We start from the raw sequence: 12,824 nt of genomic DNA, 5'->3' as shown, positions 1-12,824 counted from the left end.
TCTCTTCGTATTCCTAATGCCTTTCATGTCTCTCTTCTTAAACCACTCATCCTCAACCGTTTCTCTCCTAAACTTATTTCTCCCACTCCTGTCTCCGGTTCTTCGGACATCTTTCCGGTAAAGGAGATACTGGCCTCCAAAAACGTCAGAGAGAAAACCTTTTTTTTGGTTGACTGGGAGGGCTGTGGTCCTGAAGAGAGATCCTGGGAACCTGAGGACAATATCCTGCATAAAAGTCTGGTCCTCAGGTTCTCAGGCTCAAAGAAGAGGGGGAGACCCAAGGGGGGGGGTACTGTTACGCCGAGCGCTCCGGGTCCCCGCTCCTCCCCGGAGCACTCGCTACACTCTCGTTACTGCAGCGCCCCGGTCAGATCCACTGACCGGGTGCGCTGCGATACCGCCTCCAGCCGGGATGCGATTCGCGATGCGGGTGGCGCCCGCTCGCGATGCGCACCCCGGCTCCCGTACCTGACTCGCTCTCCGTCGGTCCTGTCCCGGCGCGCGCGGCCCCGCTCCCTAGGGCGCGCGCGCGCCGGGTCTCTGCGATTTAAAGGGCCACTGCACCGCTGATTGGCGCAGTGGTTCTAATTAGTGTGTTCACCTGTGCACTCCATATATATACCTCACTTCCCCTGCACTCCCTCGCCGGATCTTGTTGCCCTTGTGCCTAGTGAAAGCGTTCCCTTGTGTGTTCCTAGCCTGTGTTCCAGACCTCCTGCCGTTGCCCCTGACTACGATCCTTGCTGCCTGCCCCGACCTTCTGCTACGTCCGACCTTGCTTCTGTCTACTCCCTTGTACCGCGCCTATCTTCAGCAGTCAGAGAGGTTGAGCCGTTGCTAGTGGATACGACCTGGTCACTACCGCCGCTTTGCGGCGGGCTCTGGTGAATACCAGTAGTGACTTAGAACCGATCCACTAGCACGGTCCACGCCAATCCCTCTCTGGCACAGAGGATCCACCTCCTGCCAGCCGGCATCGTGACAATGGGGTTGGGATATGACAACAATATATGAGGATGGGATATGAAGTCAAAAGTTTCCTCCTTTGTTGATTTTCGTCCCCAACAAGGATTAGGAAGGAAAAACCGGGCAACGCCGGGTACTCAGCTAGTTACCTATAAAACAAGATAAAAAGCAATATTACAGTAGAATCTCCCAGGGATGTTTAATCTCCCCTTATCTCCCCTTTACCATTTCATCCCCCTTTATACCCTGTGCCTTGTGCCAAATCATACCCCCCTTACCCATTGTGCCACATAATTTCCCCTTGATCCCCCCTGTGCCATTTAATTCCCCCTTTATTACCCTTTGTGCAAATTCATCCCCCCCCCCCTCTTTACCACCCCTTGTGGGAAATTATGTGGCACAGGGGTAATAAAGGGGTGGGGGGGGATGATTTAGCTCAGGGGAAATAAAGTGGCAGGGGGGATCAGGGGGGCGAATTATGTGGCCAGCGGATGTACAGAAGCAGGAGACTACTTTAAACAGCGATCTTCTGCTTCATTTCTGGCAGTTGCAGTGGGGTGCCTAGGCCCCTTACTGGGGTGTATTGACTCTAGCCCCCTGACAGGGGCCCTGTGTACAAAGTAGGGTTGGCAAATAAGCCTGGTTGTTGCCTATTGGGAGTGTTTTGTCCCCTTTTGGGAGTGTTATGTCCCCTATTGGGAGTTTTATGCCCCCTATTGCAAGTGTTTTGTCCCCTATTCGGTGTGTCCGCATCCGCTATTGGGAGTGGGGTGAAAATACATTAAAGGGTAGCTCCCACCAAGTAATATATAACCTAATATGTCCCTACCTAGTAGTAATCTAGCCCTAACCCCCTACATGGCTTCAAACATTTTTTAAATCGCTTTAATAGAGCAGATTTAGTGCTTCTAAATCTGCTCTATAAAGCAGGGCAGGAAACAGCGCTTCCCAACAGGCGCGACATCACTGACACCTTGCTGGACGCTTGCTTCTGCCCTCATATCGTCTATGCAGCGCTCCTGTCAGGAGCGCGCATAGATGATCTGCCAATAGCACGGCAGGCAGCTCCGGGGTCTCCTCCTCCCTGTTGTGCTATCCAGAGAGGAGGAGCATCTACGGCCTGCCATGCACGTTGAAAAACTACAACTTCCAGTATGCCCATACAGCTGTCAGGGCATGCTGGGAGTTGTAGTTTTTCAGCAGCTGGAGGCACACTGTTTGAGAAACACTCATGTTTAATCAGGGTGCCTCCAGCTGCTGCAAAACTAAAGCTCCCAGCATGCCCTGAAAGCTGATGACTGTATGGTCATGCTGGGAGTTGTATAAAGTATAATAAGACCTCAGATCAGACTTACCCATCCGGAGGATCAGCACGGCAATAAGTGCGCACGCTGCCTCCGGACAGGGTAACGGGGGCGGGCGGGGCCACGCGCGAGGCCAGTGGAGCTGGCCAATGCGCGCAGCCCCAGCTATCAGCATGCTCGCTCTCGCCTGTTTGATTGACAGGCGGGAGCGAGCACCGCAGTGACTGAATTTCGACTCATTTGCAAGGCTTAAATGAGTCAAAATTCTGTAGTGACATCACTGCCGAATGCATTCGGCCACTAGGAGGGCGACCCCTAGTGGCTGAATTTAAAAGTGATTTTAAACTGGTTTAAAATCACTTTTTTTAATTAAAGTATATTAGAGATATGTTGTAGTAGTTAAGTACTACAACATATCAATTTTTTTATTTCATGACAGTGCCCATTTAAGTCTTATGGGACTATCCGCTATCTGGATACCCTACCCTACCCCCTCCCCACCATTTCCCTGTTTGACAGGTCTTGGGCTGGGGTGGAGGCCTGAATCCTGGAGCATGCTCTGTCCTGGAGCTTAGATTCATGATGTTGCTTTTCCTTTGCTATATACATGTATATGCATTAAGTGGATTTCTCTTTTCTGGAGCCTGCCAGCCCATTGACCTGTCATACAGGATACTACCTGAAAGTATATGTTGTACTGTTTTGTAACCTGTTTCTGAAAAAAATTTAAATAAAGAATTGATAAAAAAAAAAAAAACTATCGAGAGATGTCTACTAAGGGAGGTTTACTGTAGTAAGGTGCCTTTATAATTACTTTTAAACCACTGGTGACCAATCAGGTTTGGAGACCACATTGAGGAGCCAATGTGGTGGAGTGTCCTCCCGGGGCACGCATGAAGCATCATTGTTGCCTAGTAACGGCTCTCCTGAGATGAGTGCACTAAGCATGTACAATGCATATTGTAAAGGTCCCTACAAGTGGCATTTACATTTACTGATCATGCCACCAATAACTATCTGATCCAAAACAAGAAAATCATGACCATCCTGGTAAATAAAAAGGATTAAGTATTATTGCCTTGCAGCATTGGTATTCTGGTTTATATTCTAACCACATAAACAACATCTGCATGGAGTTTTTATGGTTTCCCTGTGTGCATGGCTTCCCTCTAAGTAATCCAGATTTTTCCCACACAAAATGATAGGCCCGAATTGAGAGAAAGCCTGTTAAAATACCTGAGATGCTGTACAGAGTAGTATATATATATTTTTATATATATATTTTTTTTTTATTTATATACGGTATATATTTTTTTTTTGTGGTATTTGAAAGGTATGATTTAATCCCCCCAATTCACCTTACTACATTATGGCTTTACTGCTGTTTGTTTATTTTTAGTGGTAGGAGAGGTAGAGCCATAACTCAAAGATATGGGAGAACAAAAACATGGGTATTTTTAGTATATTTTTCCATATGGAGAATGTCTTTATTAGAAATGTTATATGCTGACTGCAGATAACTAAAACAGTTAAAAGGAACAGGAAAAATTCACAAGCAAAAATGTCATAATTCCATTTCTATAGTCTTGCGTATGCTTAGTCTTAAATGTCACTATAATCCTTCTCGGATATAGAAAAAGATACAACTGTGACATTTAACTCCTATATCTGCAATGTTTCAAGAATATGTTCTTCATTGTGAATTGCCAAATGGTGTCTGTGCAGATGCCTTGAAGCACAGATCAGATATATGACCAGATCTGGTCACGAGAGCACCTTATGTGTCTATGAATTGCATGCTTGCGGTACACTATTAATATTATTATTATTATAGCACCCCTTGTTCCAGGGTACATTACATTTGATGATGGTTTAAATACATAATACAAATGCAGGCACAGTGAACATGTAAATTGCAGACTTATCCAAAGAGAGAGAGAGGGCCCTGCAACAAGGGCGTACAATCTACACGGAGAAGGAATGGATACAATAGGGAAAGGGGAGAGTTGATCATCTGTGAGCAGTTAGGGAAGCAGCAGTTCAGAGGGCAGTGGCAGCAGGGTTCTTGTAGGTCATAGGCTTGCCTATAGAGATGGGTCTTCAGGTTCCTTTCAGAGGTCTTAATTGTGGGTTAGAGCCGAATGTGTCTGGGTAGAGAGTTCCATAGTTACATAGTTAGTATGGTTGAAAAAAGACATACGTCCATCAAGTCCAACCAGGGAATTGAAGGGAAGGGTGTAAGGGGATAAGGGGAAGGGATGTAGTTTTATAATTCTGCATAAGCATTAATGTTATTTTGTTCCAGGAATGTATCTAACCCTATTTTAAAGCTGTTAATTGTTCCTGCTGTGACCAATTCCTGAGGTAGACCGTTCCATAAATTCACAGTCCTCACGGTAAAGAAGGCGTGTCGCCTCTTTAGACTAAACCTTTTCTTCTCCAGACGGAGGGAGTGCCCCCATCGTCCTTTGGGGGGGATTTAACCTGGATCAGTTTTTCTCCATATTTTTTGTATGGGCCATTAATATACTTACCGTATTTATCGGCGTATAAGACGCACTTTTTAGGCTAAAGTCTGTGTGCGTGTTATACGCCGATACACCCCCAGGAAAGGCAGGGGGAGAGAGGCCGTCGCTGCCCGCTTCTCTCCCCCTGCCTTTCCTGGGGTCTAGAGCGCTGCTGTCGGCCCTTTTCACCCCCTGGTTATCGGCGCCGCTGCCCGTTCTGTCCCCCTGACTATCGGTGCTGGCGCCGATAGCCAGGGAGAGAGAAGCGGCGCCGACAGCCAGGGGGAGAGAAGGGGCAGCGGCACCCATTGCCGGCGCCGCTGCCCCGTTGCCTCCCCCCATCCCCGGTGGCATAATTACCTGAGTCCGGTCCGCGCTGCTCCAGGCCTCCGTCGTTGCTATGCGCTGAACGGCGCGGCGCATGACGTCAGAGCGCCGCGCCGTGCATAGCAACGACGCTGGGGACGCACGACGGAGGCCTGGAGCAGCGCGGACCGGACTCAGGTAATTATGCCACCGGGGATGGGGGGAGGCAACGGGGCAGCGGCGCCGGCAATGGGTGCCGCTGCCCCTTCTCTCCCCCTGGCTGTCGGCACCGCTTCTCTCCCCCTGGCTATCGGCGCCGGCACCGATAGTCAGGGGGACAGAACGGGCAGCGGCGCCGATAGCCAGGGGGTGAGAAGGGCCGACAGCAGCGCTCTAGACCCCAGGAAAGGCAGGGGGAGAGAAGCGGGCAGCGACGGCCTCTCTCCCCCTGCCTTTCCTCGGGGTATATCGGGGTATACACGCGCACACATGCACCCTCATTTTTTCATGGATATTTGGGTAAAAAACTTTTTTTGTAACTCCTTTAATCGCTCCTCATAGCTAAGATGTTCCATGCCCCATATTAGTTTAGTCGCGCGTCTCTGCACCCTTTCCAACTCCGCAGTGTCCCTTTTATGGACAGGTGCCCAAAACTGAACAGCATATTCCAGCTGAGGCCGTACCAATGCTTTATAAAGGGGGAGTATTATGTCCCTGTCCCTTTAGTCCATGCCTCTTTTTATACATGACAATATCCTGCTGGCTTTGGAAGCAGAAGCCTGACATTGTATGGTGAGCTCAGGTCAGAGATGTATGAGGGGACAGCTTGTGGATGACCTTGTAGGTCATGGTGAACAGTTTAAATTAAATTCATTAGACAGCGGGTAGTCAGTGGAGATGTTGACAGAGGGGAGAGACAGAGGTAAACTACAGTATTTATTATTAATATTTTTGGGGGATTTGAGCAAATATCAGCAATTTTGGATTTGTTTATTTTTTTACGTTTACACCATTCACCATACAGGATCATTAACATACTTTAATAGTTTGGACATTTACACACGCGTTATTTTTACAAAAAAAGAGAAAAAGAGGCAATTTTTTGTCTCCATATAGGACTATTTATAGCAATCTTTGAATTGCTATTCCTGTTCGGTGCTATGCAGAGGCATAACACTGATCAGTAATATTGGTGATCAACCTATATAGTCTGCCTCTTTAGGTAGACTACACAAGAACACCCCCAAAGTGGCAGGAGGCCGGTAAAGAAACCCCTGCAATTGTGCTGCAGGTGGCCCAATGAGTGAATACAATGACTGCAACTGTTACACTATCAATCACAGCATCTGAAGGGTTAATGGTAGTTATCAGCGTGATTGCTGATGTTCACCATTAGCAGAGAGGTCCTGGCTACTGAAAGCAGCAGGGACCTGCAGTAGGAATGCCCTTTAGGACGTGAATGTGCGTATTGGTTCCCTGGTACTTAGTGCATTTTAGTACGTACCTGACAGGCAGTACTGGACATGCTTAGGAAGGATCTGCGCTTGTCTTGGGGCTAAATGGCTGTGTTGAGAGATTACCATAACACTGTGGCCAGCTTTTTGTGAGCTGGTATTTCCTGTTTGACTTTGTAGTGTGGGAGACGCTGATCAATTTGGTCCTTACCGTGCCCGGATCCACCGTGCTGTTCGGCACTAATCTTCTATTTTCGTAATATGCTAATGAGGTGCTAACTCTGACATCAGTGACGGGCCGCAGCGCCGCCCAAGTCATCAATATTCCTCCCCTCTCTCTTCATTACAGAGCAGGGAGAAGAGGGAGAGGTGGAGGGAGGGGAGGAATATTGATGAGCTGGGCCGCGCTGCGGCTGGTGTCAGAGTGACGACAGAGTGCCAGTTAGCACCTCATTAGCATATCCCGAAAATAGAAGATTAGGGTCAAACGGCGTGGCGGATCCGGGCACGGTAAGCATCAAACTGATCAGCGTCCCCCTCACTACCAGCCAGTACCACTGGTTAGTGCGGGGGGAGAAAGCTGACAGTTTTCCTTTAATAACCAATAGGTTTAAACACATCTCAAATGCAATTACTTCAACGAATTAACAACTTTAGTTTTGCTCAAGTCTAGTTATCTTTTCCAAAACTAGCGGCTTAGCCGTCAATCTGTTTAGTGTGGAAAAAATAGTTTTGCTTTTAAAGAGTGTTCGTCTCCATTTGCTTGGGCGGCAATATACATTTTAACTTACCGGGCAATCTTGTTGCCCAAGAATTACTCCAAGACTCACGTGATCAGTCAGGTCTAATGCCAGAGGTCCAACAGACTTCCATGGGACCTTTGGCATCAGCATTCCAGGAATCAATAGCAATTCTCCGGCTACAAGATTGTCTGGAAAGTTGTATATAGGGGGATTAAAGCTTTAATGTGCCTGAATTGCATGGGAAAGTATTATACAATCCTAGGCAATCCCAGGGTCAAGTATTTCGGACATATCTAAAGAGGAACAATTTTTTCCCCAGACTAAAAGATTCAACGGCCAAGCTGTCAGATGGTTTCAGAAAACATACGTAACATACAATAAGTTTTCCATGATCATTTTAAAGTAAAAATTTTAGACAGCATACAAAAGATAGTGCTTACATATTGTGGCTCCACTCTGGAGAAATTGTTTACGGGGATATAAGAAACCCGTACGCAACATGTATAGATTCTGCCAGAAAGTCAGAACTCATCTGTTCATATTGTCCCTCTGAATGGTAAGCCAACTATATACACTGTGAAGAAGATATGCAGGGATAAACTAATAAACCATAATCTTGGGGGCCGTGGCTTAGCGCAGCATGTGGGTGGTCGCACGGTCCGGAGCTCCACTGGGCATCCTGCTTATATTCTGGGCATCTGGCTTAAAAAATCTCCATATCTGCTACCTACTTCTTCCTGAAGGTGCCCGGAGCATCACAGGGCGAAGGCCCAATACCAGGACACAGCGGGCGCAGGCGGATGTGAGGCCGAAATGCCGGAGGAGCCGGCACCATCTTTTGTGGGGGTGGCGGGAGTTGCGGAGTGCCTGCAGCGCTTCGCACGAGTTACTGATCAGCCGGAGCGGGCCCTGGCGGATGATTGGAGATTGATGGGGCTGACTGGCTGTCCGGGGCCCCGGTCTCTTCTGCAGATGTGACCTCCTCTACTGTGCTGAGCAGGACTGAGCGCCATGAAATCGCAGGTCAGTCGGGGGTTAACCCCCTGCATACTGAATCATCCTTTGCCTACACTGGGGACTCCTCTACCACCGCTGCTGCCCTTTTTTCTACAGACCCTGCTGAGCCTTACCCTGATGTCTCATATGCTGGGGCAGTGAAAGCTGTGGCTACACAAATTCCTATTACCATTAACCCCCTCCTCTGCTGGTGTGGTGTCTGCTTCTTTAGGTGCCTCACTGCCTCCAACTGCTACTGCTTAGCCTACCCTGAAAGATATTTTTTGGCTGTCTCCAAGGACAACACTGATGTTAAAATGTTGCTAGGAGGGTTGCGTGAGGACTTTAACCTTATCCACTATGATATGCAAAAGGTTTCCGAGAGGATTAGTGCAGTTGAGGAAAGAGTGGATGATCTGGAGGATCAAGTTCCTCCACTCATGAGAGATATGCATCGTGCGATTATAAATTTTTCGGCCGAAGTTTAAAAGAGTTGGGCCAAATATGTGGATATCAAGAGACGCCTGCGTGCACTGAATGTGGTGTACCCTGCCCGATTCCGGGTAGTCGCCTTAGGAACACCCATATGTTAGACACCTCTGTGGCGGCTGCTGAGTGGCTGGATGCTCATGAGGCACAAATAAGGCATGCCTGTACCTGAGGTTCCTGTGTGAACTTTGCATTTAACTGTTCGTCCTGTTAACCTGATTTGGAGTACCTGTTCCTTGGCTAATTTTTTAGGTGTTATGGCTCTGATTGTGCTCCTGTGCTTATGTTATTCTATTATTGCACTTTGTTATTTCATTTACTGCATATATTCAGTCATCTGGTTTGCAGGCTTCTATATATGCTGCCAGATTTCCCATATATATTTTGTTCGTATTTGCTCGGACTTGAGCACGGCATACTTGTGAAGGTTTTTTTTGTCTACATGTTACCTGCTCACTATACCTGAGCTGTTTGTTTGCCCCCTGTCTATGTCGCAAGTTGCGACTGTTTGGTTTTTGTTGTCTGTATGGGGTGTGTGTTTTGTGTCCTTCCTTCTGGCCCTTCTGCAGTGCTCTATTTACTATGTCTTTCTTTCCTCTAGACCACTGGTGGCTACTGTATCCGCCCCTCTATGTTTTCAATTATGCTTCCCTGTTTTCCTTATCGCTACCAATTTACATATAGTGGCATGGAATGTGAGGGGCGTGGAATGTGATCCCACTAAGCGTCTTGCTATATTTCAGGTGCTTAAATCCTACCAACCTGCTGTGTTGTGCTTCTCTGAGACGCACTTGACAATTCATAGGTTTGGTGCCCGGGGACCTCCCAGGACTCCTTCTACTACGGGTTTGGCTAGGTTTGTGGAGGAGGTTGGGTGGGCAGTCCTTTGGCGAAGACATAATCCTACCAAGGTGCAATACTCTTGTTACTCTACCTCTCATGCTACGCTATCACACATTGATCTTGCGGCATTGTGGTGTTCTCCGTGGCGACTGAACCCCTTTTGGCTTCAAGTCCCCTCAGTTGGCTTTATGTGGAAGCCTTTCTCGAGATCAATGCGGGAACTGCCTCAGTGGGCACAGTGTGGGATTCTTTGAAGGTGTATGTGAGGGGTGTCTTTATCAGGGATATTACGACTTGTAAATCTAAGAATAGGGCAATTCAGGCCTCACTACAGTAGCAAGTGCTCCTAGTGGAACAAAGGTTTTTGCGTGACCCTTCTGACCTAGCTAGAGATAATTTACAGCCCATGCAAGCCCTATTAGATTCACATTTATTACAGATGGCGGACAACAAGCACTTCTTTCAACAGCAGCGCTACTTTGAGAGTGGTGAGAGCAAGGGTTGCCTGCTGGCTCGTACTATTAGAGCTCAGCGGGGATCTGCCTCTATTTCTTGTCTCTGAGATGGTGCTGGGAATGTTGTCCAGGAGGATGCGGACATCTTAAATGTATTGGTTTCCTTCTATGAGGAGACATATCCTTCCAAGCTGCCACATGATCTGGTTGCTATTGATCAATTTGTTTCTGGCATCTCGCTCCCGATGCTATTGCAGACCAAGAGGGATTTCCTGAATGAACCCATTACTCTTGAGGAATTAGAGGTTGCGTTGGAGGCCTTACCTAATGAGAAGTCTCCGGGTGTTGATGGGCTTCCCAATGAGTATCTTAAACAATACCAAGACATTGGCCCTCATTTACTATTCTAAACCCGACTTGTTTTGTCGGGGTTTTTTTGGCGCATCTTTGTCTGCGACATGTCGCAGACATCGTGCGCCAGTCTGCGACAGGATGCGACATTCTTGCCCGACGGACCCGATGTGGATTCTCCGAAACCCGAAAAAGGGGCGTAACTCGACATTTCTGAGCTTTCCCACGTATTTATAAAGGTTTCCAACCCGAATTTGTTGAATTGTTGGGGATTTTTCCCCGACAACTCAGAGGAGTTGGAAACCAAAACCAACAAAACCCACGTGCAACAAATAGGATGCGACATAATAATAAATACCAGGGGAAAAAAAGCAGTCGGGTAAGAAAGCAAGATAGACTTACAACCCGATTTTCTAAGTAAATGAGGGCCATTCTGTTGCCCCAGTTGCTGGAGGTTCTGCGGGCTGCTGAAGAAGGGGAGGGTCTGCCTGGGTCTATGCTAGAGGCCATTATAGTATTGCTACTGAAACCCGGTAAGGACCCGCTCTCTGCGGGCTTATATAGAACAAATTTCTTTACTGTGCTCCAATGTTAAGTTATTGGCGAAGGTCTTGGCTAACCGTCTCCTGGGGGTCATTACTACCTTGGTACATGGTGACCAAATGGGGTTCATGCCGGGGAAGTCAACACCGGATAACATTTGTTGGCTCTTTTTGAATCTCCAGTTGCAGCCCGAGGGAGCGTTTTGCAGGGCTGTGCTTTCACTAGACGCTGCCAATGCTTTTGACAGAGTCAAGTGGTATTTCTGGTGGAGTGTCATGCGTCACATGGCATTTGGGCCCCAGTTTCTGACATGGGTACAATTGTTATACGCTTCCCCTTGTGCCAGAATTTGGTCTAATGGTTTACTTTCCCATTCCTTTCCCCTGGGTCGAGGTACACGCCAAGGATGTCCCCTCTCCCGGTTTCTATTTGCCATAGCAATACAGGTACTTATTAGGGCTTCCATCGAGTTTAGGGGTTTCCATTATGGGGATATTGAGGAACATATTGCCCTTTACGTAGATGATATGCTTCTCTTCCTGGGAGATCTTGCACACTCCTTGCCCCTCTTAATGGCTCTTACACAGTCATGGCCATAAATGTTGGCACCCCTGGAATTTTTCAAGAAAATTAATTATTTCTCACAGAAAAGGATTACAGTAACACGTTTGGCTATACATGTTTATTCCCTTTGTGTGTATTGGAACTAAACCAAAAAAGGGAGGAAAAAAAGCAAATTGGACAGAATGTCACACCAATCTCCAAAAATGGGCTGGACAAAATTATTGGCACCCTTAACTTAATATTTGGTTGCACACCCTTTGGGAAAAAAATACTGAAATCAGTTGCTTCCTATAACCATCAATAAACCTCTTACACCTCTAAGCTGGAATGTTGGACCACTCTTCCTTTGCAAACTGCTACAGGTCTCTCTTATTGGAAGGGCTCCTTTTCCCAAAAGCAATTTTAAGATCTCTCCACGGGTGTTCAATGGGATTTAGATCTGAACTCATGGCTGGCCATTTCAGAACTCTCCAGCGCTTTGTTGCCATCCATTTCTGGGTGCTTTTTGACCTATGTTTGGGGTCATTGTCCTGCTGGAAAACCCAAGATCTTGGACGCAAACCCAGCTTTCTGACACTGGGCTGTACGGCGCAACCCAAAATCCATTGGTAATCCTCAGATTACATCATGCCTCGTTCACATTCAAGGCACCCAGTGCCAGCAAAACAACCCCAAATCATCATTGAACTTCCACCATATTTCACTGTAGTTACTGTGTTCTTGTACTTTTAGGCCTCATTCCGTTTTCGGTAAACAGTAGAATGATGTGCTTTACCAAACCATCTGGACTATCCTGCGTTGAAAAAATGAAAAGGATCCCTCTCTAGGCGCTGCTTCTCCCAAGGGACTCACACAGAAGATGTAGTCAGATAAAATATATTCTTTATTATCCAATGACGCGTTTTGGATTTTAACCCTTCCTCATTGAAGATGAGGCTTGTACCGCACGTTAAGGGAGGATGTTGCAGAGGTGCGCGATGTGCAATACTTGGAGACAGAACTTGAAGATGAGGCTTGCACCGCACAAAGTGATGGTGCAGAGGACGTCAGGATTCTCCACAGAATAGTGAACGGAGCTTGCAAGGCAGATGATGTATGAGGTAATCACTCTCCGGGAAACTGACTTATGCATCTCGGCTTTCCCAGGTGCAGAAAACACTATTGTAAAGAAAATACATGAATAAATAACATAATAAGAGAGTATATGATATCGCCTTATGATGAGTGGTAGTTGGAAAATTTGGAATAAAGTATTCATTGCACTTAAAGTAAATAAGTATCAGATCAGTCTAGAATATAAGGA

At 47.1% G+C, this 12,824-nt stretch overlaps 1 long non-coding RNA gene across 1 annotated transcript in view; it reads right to left on the bottom strand.

The window, feature by feature from the left end:
* Positions 1–8,083, bottom strand: part of LOC130357717 (uncharacterized) — a 46,060-nt gene extending 37,977 nt beyond the window's left edge. The window contains exon 1 of the long non-coding RNA XR_008889229.1: positions 8,012–8,083. This is a non-coding gene — a long non-coding RNA (uncharacterized LOC130357717). The remainder of the gene's footprint in view (positions 1–8,011) is intronic.
* Positions 8,084–12,824: the final 4,741 nt, after the last annotated feature.

Source organism: Hyla sarda, chromosome 2 (assembly GCF_029499605.1).
Source record: "Hyla sarda isolate aHylSar1 chromosome 2, aHylSar1.hap1, whole genome shotgun sequence".
In the NCBI taxonomy this organism is placed as follows: Eukaryota; Metazoa; Chordata; class Amphibia; order Anura; family Hylidae; genus Hyla; species Hyla sarda.
The sequence above is the reverse complement of the archived record's forward strand: the minus strand, read 5'-3'. Positions and strand labels throughout refer to the sequence as shown.